The sequence below is a fragment of the Callorhinus ursinus genome, unplaced genomic scaffold (genome assembly GCF_003265705.2).
Source record: "Callorhinus ursinus isolate GAN/ISIS: 27379988/994484 unplaced genomic scaffold, GSC_fseal_2.0 scaffold129, whole genome shotgun sequence".
Classification (NCBI taxonomy): Eukaryota; Metazoa; Chordata; class Mammalia; order Carnivora; family Otariidae; genus Callorhinus; species Callorhinus ursinus.
The window spans coordinates 429144-448921 of NW_027397191.1; the positions used below are offsets into that span (position 1 = coordinate 429144).

At 44.6% G+C, this 19778-nt stretch overlaps 7 non-coding genes across 7 annotated transcripts; 3 read left to right on the top strand and 4 right to left on the bottom strand.

The window, feature by feature from the left end:
- Positions 1–252: 252 nt before the first annotated feature.
- Positions 253–346, top strand: TRNAI-UAU (transfer RNA isoleucine (anticodon UAU)). The gene is made up of 2 exons: positions 253–290; positions 311–346. It is a non-coding gene; the product is annotated as a tRNA-Ile (tRNA).
- An 8992-nt stretch (positions 347–9338) lies between these two features.
- On the top strand, positions 9339–9411 carry TRNAF-GAA (transfer RNA phenylalanine (anticodon GAA)). The gene has a single exon. It is a non-coding gene; the product is annotated as a tRNA-Phe (tRNA).
- Positions 9412–11812: 2401 nt separating this feature from the next.
- Positions 11813–11886, top strand: TRNAI-AAU (transfer RNA isoleucine (anticodon AAU)). Its single transcript has one exon. It is a non-coding gene; the product is annotated as a tRNA-Ile (tRNA).
- Positions 11887–13348: 1462 nt separating this feature from the next.
- TRNAR-ACG (transfer RNA arginine (anticodon ACG)) lies at positions 13349–13421 on the bottom strand. The gene has a single exon. It is a non-coding gene; the product is annotated as a tRNA-Arg (tRNA).
- Positions 13422–14592: 1171 nt separating this feature from the next.
- On the bottom strand, positions 14593–14674 carry TRNAS-CGA (transfer RNA serine (anticodon CGA)). Its single transcript has one exon. It is a non-coding gene; the product is annotated as a tRNA-Ser (tRNA).
- Positions 14675–16207: 1533 nt separating this feature from the next.
- TRNAV-AAC (transfer RNA valine (anticodon AAC)) lies at positions 16208–16280 on the bottom strand. Its single transcript has one exon. It is a non-coding gene; the product is annotated as a tRNA-Val (tRNA).
- Positions 16281–19704: 3424 nt separating this feature from the next.
- Positions 19705–19778, bottom strand: TRNAT-AGU (transfer RNA threonine (anticodon AGU)). Its single transcript has one exon. It is a non-coding gene; the product is annotated as a tRNA-Thr (tRNA).

Genomic DNA, 19778 nt, shown 5'->3' on the forward strand with positions numbered 1-19778 from the left:
TCCGCCGCCGTTGCTCGGGGCTCCTGAAGGGCGCGTCCTGGGTCCCCGGCGGCTCAGAAGAAGAAGCGCTGCCTTCTCCCGGGAGGGCCGGGGGCAGGCGTGCAGACCACAGCGGGTTCGCTCGGAAGGCCGGCGGGTGGCAGGCGCGGGAGGCGACCCCGCGGCTCGGCGCGCTCCCGGCGGCGGCGCAGGGACGGGCGCGCCCTGGCCCGAGGCTCTGTAGAGCGCGCGCCGACGCTGCGGGGAAAGCATGCTCCAGTGGCGCAATCGGTTAGCGCGCGGTACTTATACAACAGTATATGTGCGGGTGATGCCGAGGTTGTGAGTTCGAGCCTCACCTGGAGCATGTTTTCTTCCCTTCGCGATTTCCGATTCTTCTTATTCTAATGCATTTTCCCCTCCTCTTGAAAGAAAAAGCTGGAAGGAGGGTATTTTATTTTCCATGCTGAGACCGCGGATATTCCCACGATTAAGGAGGGCATTTGGTAGTTTTCGAACAGCAAGAAACCACAGATCAGAAGGAGGCAAATGGGAGTTTACCCAAGGAGGTTCTCCTCCACCTGAGCCCTTACAGCCACTGCACAGCTTCACAGGAACCCCCTCATCCTTTCCCCGCTCCTTTCTTTAAAGGAATCCTCAGCTCTTTGGGAACTGAGCAGAGGAGTGGAAAACCTGGGTCCTGCGCTCTGCGGTTTGGTCAGCTCCGGGGTCAGCTCCCGGGGTCAGTCCCGGGGTCAGTCCCGGGGTCAGCTCCGAGGTCAGCTCCCGGGGTCAGCTCCCGGAGTCAGCTCTGGGGTCAGCTCCGAGGTCAGCTCTGGGGTCAGTCCCGGGGTCAGCTCCAAGGTCAGCTCTGGGGTCAGTTCCCGGGCCAGGTCCCGGGGTCAGTTCCTCGGTGAGCTCCCGGGGTCAGCCCTCCCCGGAGTGGGGAAAGAGCATCTTTGCTCTGATGCCGCAAGGCGCGGTGAGGTTGCTGACTTCCACCTGTGAAATCTGAATGTGATTTGAGTCCCACAAGCCAGCCTCCAGCAGTCATACATGGGGCAGGGGTGGCTGGGTATGTATTTATTTTCATCAGAAAAAAAAAACAAACAAGTCCTGTTTGGACAATTACATTCATTCTGACGCTGTGTCCGAAATCAATGATTCAAGGTTACTCTGCTTTGATCCCGTCTCTTCTGGATTTATTCTGTTCCTTCTCTCTTCCTTAAGAATGATATTCCTGACAGTTCTGTCCCCCGCTTTCCTCTCTGCTAGTGATATGCATGTTCTCTGTATTACATTCACGCCCTTGATTACGACCTCTCTGTAAACACTGAAGACCCTGTACCATTTCTCCCCCACCCATCCTCCCCTTTGAACCCAGAGCCAGGCATCTTGCTGACCAACCGCACTCGTCTGACCGAAATCCCCACAGGTCTGTCACAGCAACTCGGGAGAAAATGATCAGGCTTCAGTCCACTTCCTCCCCTGCGCTCTTTCTCCTGAATGCAGTCATGTCACAAATGTGCAATGCCTACGTTTCCCGCCGGTCCATTCTAGGTGCAGGGTTACTGGCGACATAGAAAGAGGAAGCCTCTGGGCTCTGGAAGGTAAGTTCTAGTAGGCAGGAAACAACAGTGATCAGCTAAAAATAAATATACACGTAGATGAAGTTTTATAGAGAAAACTGAAAACAGGATAGAAGGAGAGGAGAGCCCAGGGTATGCTGGGAGTGCTGTATTAGGTAGGGCTGTTAGGGAAGGCCTCTCGGGCAAGGTGGCATTTCAGCAGCGGCCTGGCGGTCAGGAAGAAGGTGATGGACGCACACAGTCCAAGACCAGTGTGGGCGGAGGGCAGAACGAAGGCCAAGGCCTGGCGGCGGTGTGGCCCCAGAAGCACAGTCAGAGAAGAATGAGAAAAAGACCTCACCCCAGCACACGTTTCAACAGAAGAGAGGCTTCCATCATTTTCATAAAGCGAATACCTGATGTGATGTTATTTATGATCCCAGTTAAGGCCAGGACGGAGCGGTGGGAAGGTATAATTGTCAGAGGCACAGAGAAGTGTCCCCAGGGGTGGAGGCTGTTTGCTCTGGGAGGCTCTGACCTACCAAGGGCTGGGCTCTCCCCAGGTTCCATGGCTTGATTTGACAACTCCGCTGTGACTCTGATCACACCAGCTTCTGTGGGGTGAAAACAGCAATGCAGTTTTCTTTCTATTGTCTCCTTTTTAGTAAGATTTCCACCAACTCAGTGGCTTAAAATAGCACAAATTTGTTGTCTTACAGTTCTGTAGGCCAGAAGCCTAAAGTGGCTCTTCCTGAGCTGAAATCAGGCTGCTGGCTGGGCCGTGGTCTTCTGGACGCTCTGGGCGAGAGCCCTTTTCCTTCCCCGTCCCACCTTCTAGAGGGTGCTCACATTCCCTGGCCCTCAGCCACCTTCTACCTCCGAAGTCGGCAAGTGAATGACTCTGGTCTTTGCCTGTGTTGTCGCGTCTTCTTTTCTGACTCTAATACTTCTCTTCCATCTTTTTTAAGATTTTATTTATTTATTTGAGAGAGAGAGAATGAGAGATAGAGAGCACGAGAGGGAAGAGGGTCAGAGGGAGAAGCAAACTCCCGGTTGAGCAGGGAGCCCAATGCGGGACTTGATCCCGGGACTCCAGGATCATGACCTGAGCCGAAGGCAGTCGCTTAACCAACTGAGCCACCCAGGCGCCCTTCTCTTCCATCTTTTAAGGACCCTACTATATCAGACCCCCTGGATAATCCGGGATGATCTCCCTATTTTAAGATCCTTACCTTAAGCACCTCTGCAAAGTCCCTTTCGCCCTGTGAGGCAGCACATTCCCAGCTCCTGGTGCTTATCGTGGGGACGCTCCGAGGAGCCCCTGCTTTGCCAGGGTCATCACGCACCATGTGTGAGATGGAGAACAGACCCTCCCCGAGAGTTTGTCCTCCTTTGCTTGTGTAATCCATCCTTCCCTGCCCGCCTGCCCGGGCCGATCTGCTTTCCATTGCTATCCTGTTGCCTTCTCTAGAATTTTGTGTAAATGGGGCCATACAGTTTGTGGCCTTCTGTGTTAGACTACTTTTACTTAGTATAATGGTGTGCTAAGCTCTGCAGCCGAGATTCATTTTTTATTCCTTCTTTTCTAAGCTCCCCGTATTTACCTGTTAGTCTCCTTGATTCTCTCTTACCTCCTAATGTCTCTCAGTATTTTCCTGCTCACAGTCCATGTTCCCAAAGGCCTCTGTGCCTTGGCAAATACCCTCATTTTGCCCTGGCTCTTTCCTCTTTCCTTGCGTCCACTTCTCCACTGGAGACCGCACACCTGCACCTCCCGGTTCCCAGGGATGCTCCCCTGTGAGCTTTGCCTGCTTGGCCAAGCCCCTGATGCGTTAGCTCAGGCTTCTCTTTGCTTTCCTCCCTCACTGATTGGATCAGAAGCTCCTGGGGAGGAGGGGTGGTGGACAAGGACTGTACTTTAACTGCTTTTATTTCTTTAGTACCCTGCTCAATTCCTGACTCACCTCTCAGTAAACTTTCTCTACCTGTGGTCTCAGGGAGGTCTCTGCTCCTTGGCTCCCTCTGTCTCCCGCCTTAACCCCTTGGGGTGAGAGTTTCTTTTGTTTTATTGACTTAATTCATTGATTTTAGCAAAAGGAAGGTTAAACGTAGCTACTGAGAAATGAACAGTATCAGCAAGAGAGTTTTGTTTTGTCTTGCAGTTCCTTTCCCTAAAGAATGTAAAGTGAAAGGTCAGAGAAGGGATTTGCTGGTGCAGATAAAGATAAAAAAACGAGGAGGCCTGTTTGACTCCTTTCTCTCCCTACAGCGCTCTCCTTCATCTGGTCTGCATCACAGATCCCTGCTCGTTCCTCATGGCCCAGAAAAAAAATCTGATGGTTTCTTCCTTCTTACTAATAGATCATTTGTTGTATTAAATTCGCATTTATCTCATTGTAAAAAATATGTATTTATATACACAACTGTCTTTTCTACTAGTTTGCTTATGGAGGACAATTACCATGACTTTTTAAAAAAAACTTTTAATTACATAGTCCATTATGTGACATGTAGAAAATACTCAAAAATATCCATAGAGTCTCAAAATGGCACAGTGGCATAAACTCAGAACTTTGGGGAGAGAAGAGGAAGACAACAAAGGAAGGAGGAAAAAGTGAGGTGGTTTGGATGGAATGATGAGGAGAAAAAAAGATGTGTTTCTTTTGATTGTTCCAGGTGAAAATCCTGGATATTTTAAACACTACAACTCAAGGCTTTTCTAGAGTTGATATATGCTTCTGCCAAATGAGGATTAATACACACGCTTGGCTGACAAGGAGAATTGGTAATGAGTTTGTTTTAGCCCCTGTGTAGAGTAACCCCCCGGCCAGACCTCACATTGCCATCATCAGAAAGGGCCAGGTAGTCAGTCTACTTTAAAAATTTCCCTCTTCATGTGTGTCCAATACGTTATTTAAAAGATTTTATTTATTAGAGAGGAGACGGGTGTGGAGAGGGAGAGAGAGAACCCCAAGCAGAGTCCATGCTGAGCACAAGCCCGACGTGAAGCTCCATCCCAGGCCCTGAAATCACGACCTGAGTGAAACCAAGGGTCCACTACTTAACCAACTGCACTACCCGGCCACCCCTGTGTCTAATTATTTTTTAAGACTATTTATGGAGTGATAGAATTTTAAATTGTTGAACAAGAAACTTTTCTTACAATTTGACCTTTTGGTCTCTTTACTATTTATTTCTCCCGGTTTCCATTTCTGTTTCTGGTGCAGACTGAAAAGGTCCAGATCCTTAAAAAGCTCTGCAAGTGATTTTACCCATTACAAATATGGCCTACTTTTATGTCTTTTGTTACGTCCAAATTATATTTCATATAACAACTTTGTTAATTTTTATTTTTTATTTTTTGCCTAGATAATACTTTCCTCTGGTTCCAAGTATTTGTAGGTATAAAGGTACTTCCTCGTCCAATTTTTAAAGAGGAAAGAAAAGAGTTTCATTTGAGCCCAAGTTAGGTCAGTTGCTCTGGATACACAATCTTCACAAAGAAGAGAGTCCTCCAGGGAGGGAACATCTGGTACAGGGTTATATATGTTTTTTACATTTTAAAAAAGTTACAATCATGTTACATCATGATGAAGAACATTCCAGAAAGTTACAGACTTCATCTTATGTTTTTAGTATGTGTGAGACTGTATGACTTTAATCTAACGGGAACCAGGGGGGTTTTAAAATTTTTCTTATCTTTATGCTTGGAAAGCTCCTTTTTGGTTATTTTCTTTAAGGAAGGAGATGCACATGGTGCTCAGGGCAGAAATGGAGCCCACGCTCTGAGGTTTTGCTGAGTCATTCTGACCTGGGTAAATGTTAGAGTAGAGCTTCCCCGGGAGCCCAGGGGCAGGGCCCACACACAGGGAAGGCTGGACATTTCCTTTATTTTACCAGTGTTATTAGTTTCTTCAAAAAATAGTATGACTTACATTCTCTTCTTTGCCAGATACCATTCTAGGTGAGTGTGTGGAGAGGAACCCAGCCCTTCCCATGTGGTGAAAAATTGGGCTGTGCCCAAAGAGAGACCTGGTCTTTGCTTTAGCTGTTGGGAGATAATCCATGTCATACCTAATAATAGGATATATCTTTAGGGTGGATCTGGCTGCATACCTTAGTCGTGTCAGAAAGACCAACCATGTGATTTAGGGTGAAGGCTTTGTTACTCTATCAGTCAGCCTGGAGAGTGAGTTCAAGCACACGGGTCATCAAGCGCTTATGGCGATATAATGAAGCCCCAATAAAAACTCTGGACATGGAAGCTCAGGTGAACTTCCTGAGCTGTCAATACTCTGTGCATTGTCACACATTGTTGCCCAGAGAAGGGATTTGCTAGTGCAGATAAAATGTGCTCAGAATGCTTACATTAGCCTACAGTTGGACAAAATCATCTAACACAAAGCTTATTTCGTGATGAAGTGTTGAGTATCTCACACAATTCATCAAACACTGCACTGAAAGTGAAAAACAGGATGGCTGTGTGGGGACAGAATGGTTTTCACTGTATGGGTTGTTGTCCCTTGTGATACCGTGGCTGACCGGGAGCCGCGGCTCACTGCCCAGCATCACCAGAGAGGATCCCACCCACATCACAGCCTGGGAAAAGATCAAAATTCAAAGTATGCTTTCTACTGATTGTGTATTGCTTTTGCACCATCGTAAACTGAACCAACCTAAGTTGGGGACCGATGGCACAGTAATCCCCCCTTACACACGGCTGCACTTTTGACAGTTTCAGTTGCCCACGGTCAACTGAGGTCTGATATTCCTCCTTCTCTCACCATCAGAAGGTCAGTAGTAGCATCAGGCTACATCGCAATGCCTACTAGTCACTCAACTAATGCATTTGTCAAAATCCATCGAACCGTACAACACAAAGAGTAGATCCTAATGTAAACGATGGACTTTAGCTAGTAACAATGCATCAACCTTGGTTCATCCATCGTAACAAACATATCACAAGATGTTAATAATAGGGGCATCTCTGAAGTTAAGAGAAAAGGAAATATGGGAACACTGTACTTTCTGTACAATTTTTATGTAACTGTAAAATACTCTAAAGAATAAAGTCTATTTTAAAAATCAACATAGGAGGTAATATGATTATAAATAACCTTAACTGTTTCAAAAGTGGAAAGACTTTGTTACCTTAAATAATCAAGGACATACTAAAAAAAGATAGTTCTAGGAGTTAAATTCTGCCATTTTGGGAGGAAATGAACTGAATTGTCACCATAGTGCCAAAGCATGTAATGGTGGGGGCTTTTGAAGGAGGTTTGCGGGTGGATTTGGAGTTACCCGTAATACCAAGGTTAAACAAAAGCCAGCAACCAAACCAAACCAAAAGAATTCTCAAACAAAGAAGTGAAATTAAATCCTTACCAACCTACGACAGATGAATGTGTGGAGCACCTGGATGAGGAGCTGGGTTCCCTGTGGGATCCCATGAGGAAAGGAGCACAACAGGCTTGGGAGGACTCAGTGTCTGGGTGGATGAGATGGGTGTCCCAGGTGGGCTTTTCCTCCTGGGTGACTCAGGACACCAAACTGTCAAAGACAAACACCAGATAAATGAGGACATTGACGTTATTTAGGGTCTTGCGATCCAGAGAACACCCCAGATTGCAGGATCAGAGTGTTCTCTGCAGGGTAGTTTGCCGTAGACTTTTATAGGGATAGTACACAACTTCCAGATGAGGTTATTTGGAATTGTTTTGCACTGGAGAAGCTTCAGTCAGATGAATGGGATGTGTTCATTTGTGTGTCTAGCTACTTTCAAGGGGGATTGTACAGAAAGTTAGCATAGCAGGCCTGAGACTATGCTCCTTAGAAAGGCCTGCTTGCAAGGTTGGCTCCTGGCTGGCACCTGGGAACTTAGATTTTAAGAGAGTTCCCACCATTTCCCAGATGACAGGAATGGCTCACTGCCAAAGCTGTTCATGCTAACTGTATGGTTTGTGCTGAACCCCTGCTTTCTTTCTGGGTCTGGAGTTTTGATATATGCTAGGCATCCTCCCAATATCTTGGGTACCGAGTCTTTAGTGAACTTGCCTGCTGGACATTTTTCATGTGTTGTCACAATTTTGGGTTGAAGGAATTAAGCCCATTCTGTGTGACTTGCACCTGGTTTCCTCCAGACCTTGCCCCATGTGCCTTTTCCCTTTGCTGACTTTGCTTTGTATCCTTTTGCTATAATCAATAATAGCTGTGAGGACAACTATATGCCGAGTCCTGCGAGTCCTTCTCAGATCATTGAACCAGGGGCAACCCAGGGACAAAGTGTCCTCATCTTAGCTAATCACTCATGAGATAAAGAACAAGACCTTGGCTAAAAGTGAAAGAGGAAGGGTCTGTGTTTGGCCTTATCAGCAAGTTTGAGCAAAAGAGCAAAGATTTGTGTTTGGCCTTGTCCATACCTAAATACTATAACATTTTGCATTATATAGGAGGTGGGGTTTGTTGACTGCAAATATCTCATATAATTTTGGATATGGGATATGCTAAATTATTATTTTTTCAGTTTTTTTAATTATTAAAATTTTCAATTTTTTCAATTATTTTTCCATTATCCAAATAATAGATACCCCCCTAATGTAAATATTTAAAAAAATAGAGAGAAACACCAAAAATATCTTATTCTCTCCCCTGTTAATAATTAGTATCATTAGTCATCAAAAAAATACAAGGTAAAATCACAAAGAATTTCCACTACATCCTGGCCTGAATAGCCAAAATTAAAATGGCTGACAATACCGGGTATTGACTAGTCTGTGGCGTGACCGGAAGCCTCATTAACATCGTTGTTAACAGTGTACACTGATACATGCATTTTGGAAAGCTGTTTAGCAACAGTTAAACATACATATATCCAGCATACATGACCTAGCAATTTCATACATCTATCTGCATATCTATGTACCTATACATGTATATACATATCTATTTATCTGATAGATGAGTGTTTATGTTCACCTAAAATTTGCACAAGAAGGTTCCATGATTTTTGTAACGTAAAACTGGAAACCAAGCGCCCATTAGCATTAGAATGGACAAGTACATTGTGGTCTGACCAAATGGAAGGTGACGAACAGGAACAAACTGTTTTCATAGATAAAAACACAGATGAATCTCAAAGACAATATTGAGTGAAAGAAGCCAGATAGAAGAATGCAGATTCAATTTGATTTAATGTACGGGAAGGTACAAAATAAATGACCGCACATGTAGTGAGAGTTCAGACCAGTGGCTAACTTTGGGAGGAGAGCAAAGGAGAGGGATCTTGAGAGAGCTGAGGTGGTTACCCAGGAAAGCAAATTTGTAAAAATCATCAAGCTGTGCACTTAAGATCTGCATACTTTACTGTATGTAATTTATACCTTAATAAATGAAAGGGGAAAGGAATAAAAACAACTGAAAGAATAAAAAAATATTTGCGGTCCAAACTAGAATTTATCCCAAATGGTGTTGTCTTGAATTCTTCCAGCAGAAAGATTTGAATCACTACCCCAACGGCTGTCTAATTCATATCCTTAGAAACCGTACCTAAAATTTTCGTTGTCACTGTTTTTTCGTTCTTCCTATAATACTCAGGAAACTTTGAGTATGTTTCCCCATTGTCTAATTTTTATGTAGGTATAATCATTTTTGAAATGGGCACAATGTTACATTTGCAGAAAACAAGATGAAGACTTTACTTATTTTTCCTGAAATGTAGCATCCAAAAAGGAAAATAAGCTGTTCAGAAACGGTTGTTGTAAAAGTAAATGATGAAAAATGTCTTAAGGGCTGGCCGAGATAGCTCAGTTGGGAGAGCGTTAGACTGAAGATCTAAAGGTCCCTGGTTCGATCCCGGGTCTTGGCATGGTCTCCCATTTCTTTTGCAAATGTCATTGACTTTCCCATTACTGATTGGCTGTGTAAACCAGTGAATACCCACCCATACCAATGTCAGTCACCTTCAAATAGGTTGAGACCACAGTGCCAGGTATGTGGAAAGGAGCTACAGACATTTACCCTCATCACGGAAAGGGCTTTTGTAAATTCTTTGGCAAAACACAGTTCTACGTCCATACCCCTAATTCCTTCCAGCAATTCCTTGAAGTAAAGAAAGGAAACCTGCCCAGTGCCTTTTTCAGAGCACTTGGGTGTTATTAAGTGCATCTATAAGAATCAGGGTATGTGCACTTTCAATTCTTAATTACCTCTGTTCCTGCCTTCGCTCACTGTTGGGCCTTACCCATTCTTACATTGTTGTCAGCACTTTGAATCCTGTAAAAAGTTTTGCTTATCTTATACAGCATTTGGTTTTCAGCGGCGGGGTCAGGCCTAGTGCGTCACTTTACTATGAAGAAAGGCAAGAATGATAGTATAAGCATAAATTGAATTTTAGTAGTATTTATTAAGATTATATGGGATGGTATATATACATACGTATATGCCGTAAAATATAATAGGGATTCAATATTGATTTATTATTTTTCCCGAGACAGTGTTGGATAATTCATAGACTCTGGTCTGGAATATAGCACACATAATTTGACATTTGAGGCAGATATTCCCTTGTGTATTGCCAACGACGCAGGGGAAGGTATTAAAGGTATGCTTGACTATATGCATAGACTATTTTGAGGAGGATAAACAAGCGCGGAGGGCTCCGGTGGCCTCCCAGGAGGATTTGGGGGCAGTTGGAGTCTAAGATCGGTAGAGATTCGTTCTGTACCATGGTGTAATGTTAAAGGACAGATCTTTTAACGAGTCCTTCTTTTGATCCCGAATCACTATTAGTAAGGTTCATACACAATATTTCATTCAAAAGCAGGGCACAGAAAAATATAGTTCTTGGATCTGGAGCCCTCAGTCTACCCGGGACGTAGCTGAAGGTGGGGGTGAGGACAACAGACCCATGTCTTGGGTTTCGCCAACTGGGAAGGTGCTGGTTTTTCTAGGAGAGCGAGTGCCCGGCATGAGTAACCCTCCCGGACACCCTAGGGCGGAATCGGAAAAGTCAGGGAGGTCTGCCACCCGGAAAACTCCGTTCGTTCGCAGGAGGAAGGAGTCAAGAGTAATCCTTTTGGGGTTGCAAGGCCCGGATGCAAGCGAGGTGCGTCGCGGTGGCTTTGCCTGCGGACCTCCGGGTCCGTGACGCGCTTGGGAATGCAGTTCGCCGCGGCGACAAGGAGGACGCAGCCTGCAGGCCTCGTCGGAGAGCGCCCTGTAGTGTGGGGTCGAGGTTCGCAAGCCCTGGGCCGCCCGCGAGAGCCCCGCAGACTGCAAGAAGGCAAGGTGGAACATCGCGGGACTCCGCCCTCGACCTGAGCGGTGGACACGGGAGGCTCAAGCTTCTCTCCTGAGCCCGCGTCGGCCTTCAAATCAACAGAGTCATTACTTGTTGATTCACTTAGCTCCAAATGAAAGTATTCGCTGAAAATTGCCTAGGCGTCGGTCAGCAAGAAAACTGGAAAGTTACAAGGAAACTAACACACGGACGCCTCCCACCTGTCTCCGGGTGAGGGACCAGTAGGCTCGCTGGGCACCGCAGAGCGCACCTCTCCGACTCCGGCCTCCGCCGCCCGGGCCGGGGGTCCCTCGGCTCGCGCCCCGCCACCTGAGTGACGCACAGAATGTGCCGTTGGGTGAGAAGTTGAACGCTCAGCCGGCGCCCCACCACCTCGCCCTTTGCAAACCTCCGCGGCCCCTTTCTCCCATCCCTAACAAGATAACAAGTCACCCCGACTTAGCGCGTGACCAGTGCTGCCGGAGGCCGCGGTCCAGCGCCCGACCGCATGGCTGATGACGTCAGTGCAGGTGTCGGCGGGTCTTCCGCGACCCCGGGGCCCTGGATCCTTCCCTCCACCGCTCGTCTTCGTTTCCTCGCCTTGGAACAGCCTGAACTTAATGGGACATTAAGTTACAAGTCATGAAAGACAAGTGTGCAATTTGTGATCCAGTGCTACAGACGTGCTTCTAAAAAGGGGGGACTCCCTTCACCAACGACTAAAAAGGGGGGACTCCCTTCACCAACGACTGAAAATCCGGCTACAGCGCACCCTCCACGATTAGACTACACTCAGCCTCTGCACAAAAGTTTCTCCGTGGATTTTCTTCTCCAAATCCGAAGAACTGAAAGCATGTAGACTCATTACATTCTGTGAATATGGTTGAAAGATCCCCTTAGAAGGAGGGGGAAGGAGAAATTCCCTTTAGTTTCAAACAAAAATTTAGAGAAACTTACTATTTTTAAAAAAGAGAGGTGTTTCAGGAGTGGCCGGTTAGCTCAGTTGGTTAGAGCGTGGTGCTAATAACGCCAAGGTCGCGGGTTCGATCCCCGTACGGGCCACGCAAGGTCCTCTTTTGGCCTTCGGCCTGACCAACTCAAACCACCTATTACCCGAAATCGCCCGTGCTACAATCGAGAGTTCAGACATTGCCCCTCTCAGCAAGAAGGCTGTGTATTTTCGTCTCGTTTTGCTTGTTTTTAATAAAAAGTAACGTACACCTGCTAGGAAGACTTCACTGAAGAAACCTGAGGGAGTAGCGTGGGAGCCAGGCGGTTGTGTTTTAGGAACGGGGAAATTGAGGAGTTTTTGAAATACGCCTCAGTTTTCAGTGAAACTCAGGAGACAGTATTATCTGGGCGCGTCCTAGAAGTTTCAAGTTTCAGGGGAGAAAAGCAGTCATGCGCAGCGTGGCCAGCGGCTCGGTCGGCTAGAGCAGCGAGACACGCGCTGTGTTCCCGTCGGGTCCGCGCTCGGTCCTTCCTTTTCATCGAGAACCCTCCGTCCGGGGTGCCTGCGAGGACAGGGCACCGAGTGCGGCGCGGCGCGGGCCGGGCTCCATGCACCTGCCGGCGCCGTGCAACACTACGCACCTGCTTTCTCTGGTTTGGTCTCCGCCCCCAAAGCGACGCGGTGACTGCAACTCACCTGCGATGCACACCAAGGAGACAAGCTACGCTTTCGGAAATCGGTCCACATATGAAGATGAATTTTTGGGGTTGGTCTGAGGACTTTCTCCCCACTCGGCAGTGATTTCTCTCCAGCCTCTACGCGCGGCCTCGACGCATAGGGAGGAGGCAGGTCTGTCGAGAGAGGCAGCCCGAAAGCTGCCACCTCCCAGGTCTTCCTTACACTCTCATCTTTTCCCGGCTGTTTACCTTTGCAAAACAAGGGATTCCTTCCTGTTGATTCTCTGTCCCCTGGGGGGGTGGGGCTCTGTCCCGACGAATGCTCGGCCGCTCACGTGGGGACACGTGGGGTGGGGGGAGCGGCGACCGCGGTCTTCAGGGCCAACCTCTGTCTAAAGGGCTCAACTGAGGCAAAGAGCCGCTCGCACCCGTGTCCCCGCAGCCGAACCTTCCTTGCCTCAACATTTCCCCAGGAGATGTCTGTCCCCTTTCTCTTTGGTAGCCACGCGAGGAAGGAACTGCGCAGGAGAGACCTCTAAGGTGAGGACTCTTCCCAGTGAGGACAAAACATCGATGGAGAAGACACTGGAAGAAAAGTCATTGTTTATTTTTCTTTAGAGCTTCTTTGATTTTAAAAGCCTTCCTTCTAACGGTCTTTTTCAGCCAATCTCCTGTCTCAAGTTCAGGAAGCGATGACAGAAGAAAATCTTAGAAGATCGTTCCTTTGATGCTTCTGACATCTCTTTCAGGCTCAACCGACAGTCGATGCGGGAGAGCATCCGCGAAAATGAAGGATCAGTTCCAGGAAAGTGTATTCGAAAGACTTTAAGGATTGCTTCAATGTTTTGTTTAAAAAAAAAAGTACCTACAGAGTGTGAAGAAAAAGCGAGCTCCGCGAGCCAGCCAGGAGTCGAACCTAGAATCTTCTGATCCGTAGTCAGACGCGTTATCCATTGCGCCACTGGCCCGCACCTCTTGCAAGGCTATCAATACTTGTATTTTCTATAACTATACACAATTCATATCAGACAAAGAGTGGTTGATTTTTTAATTTAGGCAGGATTTAGGAACAAAATCTGTATCAATTCTGGGAAAGCATAATTTATTTTGTGACTGGTTTGCATTATGCACATTTACATAAAATGTTTTCATTGAAAATGGGTCAGTCTTCACTTATTTTCTGACTGTATGCTTTGGAAACTTGTTTGGTGCTTGGTAGCTGTTGGTTTTGTTTTTGTTTTGTTGTTTTACTTGAACGTATCTCCATGGACTCAGTTTCCACGTTCTCTCTTCACTCCTTACCCAGTTTATATTAGTGCCTAGTTTTGAGCTCTTCATTACTGCCCCCCCCATAATATTCATCTGCCCACAAATTGCAATAAACACAAAATGCAATAAGGAGGCAAGAATTCAATAGAAGTATACATTTTAAGAATGGCATTTGACAAAGAAACTTGGAAACCAGGAACTCACTTACTAACAAATACAAAATTGGCTTAAATTTTACTTAGCTCTTCAAAAGAGCTGCAAATGCAAAAGTGCTTATAAAAGAGAGGTTTAGTCCACTGAGGGGACGAGGTTGCACATGGGCTTGAAAAGGCAAAGTCAGAAGTCCAAATATATACTCTCTGTGCCTCAATTTCCTTATTTGTAAAAAGTGCTTCAAAGAGCACTTGGCAAATACGATGGAGTATTATCCTAAATTTTTTATGGCTCTCACCAGCCTTTGATGTCAGTTATAAACACTAAAGATTACTGCCTGAGAATGCCTTTAAGGAAGCTGCTGGCTCTATGATCAGAAAGGGCATATCTATTCCCCCAAATTTCAACATCTCCTGTGTTCTCTTTGCTGCTGTGCTCTGGCATTCACCAGATTTAACAAATTCACCTCCACGAGCCAGTGTTATTGAGTGCTCCAAGTCTGAAGCCGAAGCTCGGTGTGGACAGTGCCGGACACGGAGCAAGCACCCAGACGACCAAAGAAGATGATGGAACTCGTAACTAGCTGGCGCTGTCCTCCTAAAGGATTTGAGTTATAAATTGGAACTGCCGCTTAAGAGATGTCTCTGCGGTGCTGGGCGGGGAGCCGTTCAATTTTGCAGAAGCTTCAGGGGGTAGGCCCCACACCAAAAAGCACAACGCTGTGAGCAGGATTTGAACCTGCGCGGGGAAACCCCATTGGATTTCGAGTCCAACGCCTTAACCACTCGGCCATCACAGCCCCTTTCCTAAGGCTCTCATTCATTAGACTGAAGACAAATACATGTCATTTACCATGTAGTGTATTAGAGAGAGGATGACTGGTTCCTGAGTGTCCTCTCAAAACCTTCTCCAAGCCCAGGCTTCCATATTTCACTTAATGGCAATTTCACCTTTTCAGATATTTATGCAAAAATCTTGGAACGCCCTTGACTTCAGTTATTCTTTCATTCCACATATGTGAGGGGATTCTTGTTTCCTCTCCCCTCAAAATGCATCTAGATCTGAACAGCTTCTCACCACCTAACTGCTATCACCCCGGCCCACCACAACTTCATCTCTGACATGGGATATTGCAAAATCTCTTAATAGGTTTCCCTTCTTCCATCCTTTCCAGCCTTATGAAACACTCAATGATAAGCAACCGGAGAGATCTTTTTGAACCCAAAACACTTTGAGCACAGCTTTGCTCAAAACTCAACAACGCCTCATTTCACCAGAGCAAATACCAAAGCCCCCACTTGGGCTACTGAGTTGCCCAAGATCTCATTGCTCCTACTGCACCCCTTGCTAAGCTATTCTTGCTTTGATGTAAGTATGACCCAGCCCCTTACCTACTTCAGGTGCTTTCTCAAATATCAGTTTATCAGGAACACAGCCTGAACATTATATCTAAGCCCTACACGCCCCTCATCCCAGGGCTGCTCCCCGTTCTTTGCTTTATTTTTCTCCAAATCACTCATGGTCCTTTAACACATTATGCACCTTATTTATTTTGTGTGGAACCTTGTGAATTATGGTTCAAACGCAACTACTCCTGGCTCCACATTGCATGCTTCATCCTTCACATCTTTTTGGATATGTGTGTATTTTCTTCAAATTCCCAAAGCCCCGATCTTCACAATTTCCATATGTAAGGAGGAAGAATTTTTCCTCTATTCTGTTAGGTTTGTAGCAGGGGCCTATGAGTCCAACTGACAAAGGATAGGTTACCAGGAGAAAAAGTTTACAAATTTTGTTGATGTGGATATTTTTTATTTTAATTTTACATGCATGAAGGCTTCCCAGGAAAGAAACGAGAACCCAAAGAAGCAGTTAGACTTGAAAGATTTCATACCATTTTAACAACATTGTAGGGAAGTAGGTAGACAAAGAAAAGGGAAGTTTGGGCTTCTAGGGGCAACATTTGTGGGAAGGTAACTATATGGGGAAACTAGTGGAAGCAGGGATTATTTTAGCAGGATTTGTTTCTGCAGACTCATCTTGGTGCTGACTTTCCATCTCTAGTGATCAGGGTAGTTCTCCTCCGTCATGAGAGACGGGAGGGGAACATCTTCACAAAGGGACGTTCATGCTCTGCTTTTAAGCAGACAGAGAAAGACAGAGAGCCCTTCCTGTTTGCTTTTACTTAATAGCTCTCAGCTCAAAATCATCCTTATGCTAAAGTGGCATATTTCGGGGTCGCAAATACTCGCGTTTGTTTTTAAGTCTGAGACCCTCAAAAGAAAATACAAGTTCATGTGTAAAAGGAAATAGGCTCAGAAGCAAAAGTACGTGTTTCCGCCCGGTTTCGAACCGGGGACCTTTCGCGTGTTAGGCGAACGTGATAACCACTACACTACGGAAACCCCGCGGGGAAACCTTTCGGTAAAAGTTAATATTGCTTGATACCCCAGGTCTTTTTTCTGGAGGGATTTCCCTTTACAAAGTTAACACTGTCATATACCAGTAGAAATGCTTTTGCCAAATATATCTAGTATAATGTTCAGAGAAGCCTGTTTAGAACAGCCAAAAAATTGGAAACTCACCCTAGTGCCCTGATGGGTTTCTAGAGAAAATAACAGCAAATCGGAGACTTCATAGATGAAAAGAGTGTGATGAAATAGGATGCAGAGATGTTAGAAAGGGGACTTTTTTCATTGGGAGCTGAATGGAGTGGGCATGATGTTGGTGGCGGGAGGATATCCAAGGATTTGAAGCAGGGTATGGAAATAAATTAGATTAAAAGGGAATATGTGGGCCAGATGAGAGAAAATACGGGTTGTGCCTTCCAAAGCGGGGAAGGTATATTTAAATCTGAATATGAGGAGAGAAATTGGGCTGTTAATTCTTGGAGTACAGATGTCATCACTGAAGATTTCTTTTTTTAAATTAAGATTTATTTTTATTTATTTATTATTTATTTATTTATAAGATAAATTTTTTTAAGATTATTTATAAATTATTTATAAGATTATTATTTATTTATAAGATAAATATATTTATTTATTTTACAGAGAGAGAGAGGCAGTGAGAGAGGGAACACAACAGAGGGAGTGGGAGAGGGAGGAGCAGAAGGCAGACGCTCAACGACTGAGCCACCCAGGCGCCCCAAGATTTCTTTTTTTAAAAAGAATTAAAGTGTAATTTACATAATTAAAATGCACTGATCTTAAAGACACAGCTCAATGAAAAAAAAAAGTCACATCAACGCACTGATTCAATAAACTCGGAAAATGACAGCCAGATTAACCGTAAAGAAAATTGTAACTACCCAAATTATTTTGAAATGCTTGAAAACCAAAATTTTAAAAATCTTAAAAGCAGCTGGAGGGAAAAGAGAATACATTTTAGGTTAAACAAAGATTAAATGGAATAATAAATATTAAATCAAAGAAAGGCAGAAGAAGAGAAACAAAAAACAAGTGGGACAAATAGAAAACAATTAACTTGATGATGGACTTGAATCCAAATATAAATAATTGCATTTAATGTAAATGAGATAAACACATAATTAAAGGCAGAGATTGGCAGGCTAAATAGTAAAACAAAACAAAGAAAAACAGGAGCCACCTGTACCCTGCTTACAAGAGACACATAAGACAAATAAAGATGACAGGTTGAAAGTAGAGTGGTGAGGGAAGATATACCTTGAAGACATGAACCATTATATCGATATCGGATATATATCAATATCAGACAGAGTAGACCCTAGGGTAAAAAGTAAGACCAAAGATAAAGAGACACATTCAATAACAATAAAATGAACAATTCGCCGAGAGGACTTATTCTTATATGAAGCAAAACTGAGGAAACTAAAACAAGAAATAGAACAACCACAACTATGGTTGGTGATTTTAAAGACTCCTTTGAGTAGCTGATGAGAAGCTGAAAGAAAAGGGGAAATAAATAGGATGTAGAGGGTTTGAACTGTAGCTAGTAACTGACCAACTTGACCTAGTTAGCACTTAAAAGACACTGCACTTAACTACTGTAGAATACACATGTCAAGAATGGCTTTGATGACCAATCTTGAAGACGGGGGGGGGGGGGGGACAAGAGGAAGCTATTATAGATTATGGTCAAGAAGAGATATTCAAGACCCAAATAGAGACCAATAGCAGGACAGAAGGGAAAGACATCTTACTCATGTTGAAGGCAAAGTCAATAGACTTTGTGATGATTTGATGGTGGGAGGAATCAAAGTTAACCACAGGTTTCCAATGAGATTGATGTCAGTTGAGTTTATGGTGCACTGTGTTAGTGGTACCTATATGAAATTCCAGTGGAGATTGAAATATGAGTTTGAAGCTAGGGAGAGATCTGTCTTAGATGTGGATATTTGGGGAGATTAGCTCCAGGTAGGCAATCAAGAGATTTAGAGTTGATGAAGAAATTCTGAGGGATGAAGGATCAACTCCAGAGACTCTGCAATGAGTCAGGATGTGAACATCAGCCCTGGAAAGCACCAAGATGCTTGAGATTCTTCCAGTTGCAATCATGGTGTAGGTACAAGACTCAAGAACTTAAAACTTAACCATCTAAGAGTGTTTGACACTCCTAAGTTTGATGTGCTGTGTATGTGGAATTGTAGACACAGATTCAGCATTAAACAATCCCAGTACAGAGAAGAAACTGTGATAACAGGTAACAGGGACAGATGAATCCAGAAGATCCCAGCTGAGTCTGCAGAGTAATGATTTCCAGAAGTAGTTATCCACAGTGTGGTCATTATCACATTTGTTTCAAACCTAAAGTTGCCTGGTTAGACAAGTATGTCCAAGTGGACGTACTTCCTAACCATTTCCCTTTCCCTGACATTTCTCATCATGGCCATGCTTTACCTTTCACTTTTTAAAAAAATTTTTTATTGTTATGTTAATCACCATACATTACATCATTAGTTTTTGATGTAGTGTTCCATGATTCATTGTTTGTGCATAACACCCAGTGCTCCACGCAGAACGTGCCCTCTTTAACACCCATCACCAGGCTAACCCATCCCCCCACCCCCCTGCCTTTCACTTTTTAACGGACATTTCATTCAGGTGAATTCATCAAACTATCCAATGCCCAACTTCACCAATGAATAGCGAGACATGAAGAAGAAAGAACCACACAGCTGGTCAAAACAACAGCACGCCAACTCTAACAGCACAAAAGAGGAGCTGTCTGTCTGAGGATCCCAAGCCAGGGAACATTTAATAGGGGAGGTGGTTTGAATAAAGAATAAGTTGTGTCAGGAAAGAAATAGTATTTCCATTACAGAAAACTCCCTTCAGCAAAGACACAATTGTGAATGTCCAGGACATGGTTAAAACTGCCTTACAGAGTAGCCACCTTTTATCATTTAGTACTGTTAACCACTCAGTGCTTCCGGAGTTACATGATGTCATCTGTTAGATTCAAATTCACTTTAAGGAGTTTTAAAAAATAGTCCTCTAACATCTTTGCATTCCCAGATGCTCAGCAATCAACAAGAAATTAATCCTTTCTTAGTAATACAAAGAATATCTGGAAGGGCATGTTCTTAAAGTGGTTGAGTCTCCGTCACTTGATCTCAAATGGTAGGACAAAGGGGCAAACCTCATCTAGGCTACTCACTTACTGCAAATATCATGACTAGAACAAATATTCCGAGTCCTTAAATTACTCTTGATATATGTGTTGGGAATGCTTCTCAAGGGCCTGAGTATTACAAGATTCATCCAAAGTAAATTCAAGTTGGTTCCTACTCACGTAGAGAAAACATAGGAGGTTAAATCACAAAAGCCAGGAAGAAAGCAGGAGAACAGGCCCCGCTGGGATTCGAACCCAGGATCTCCTGTTTACTAGACAGGCGCTTTAACCAGCTAAGCCACGGAGCC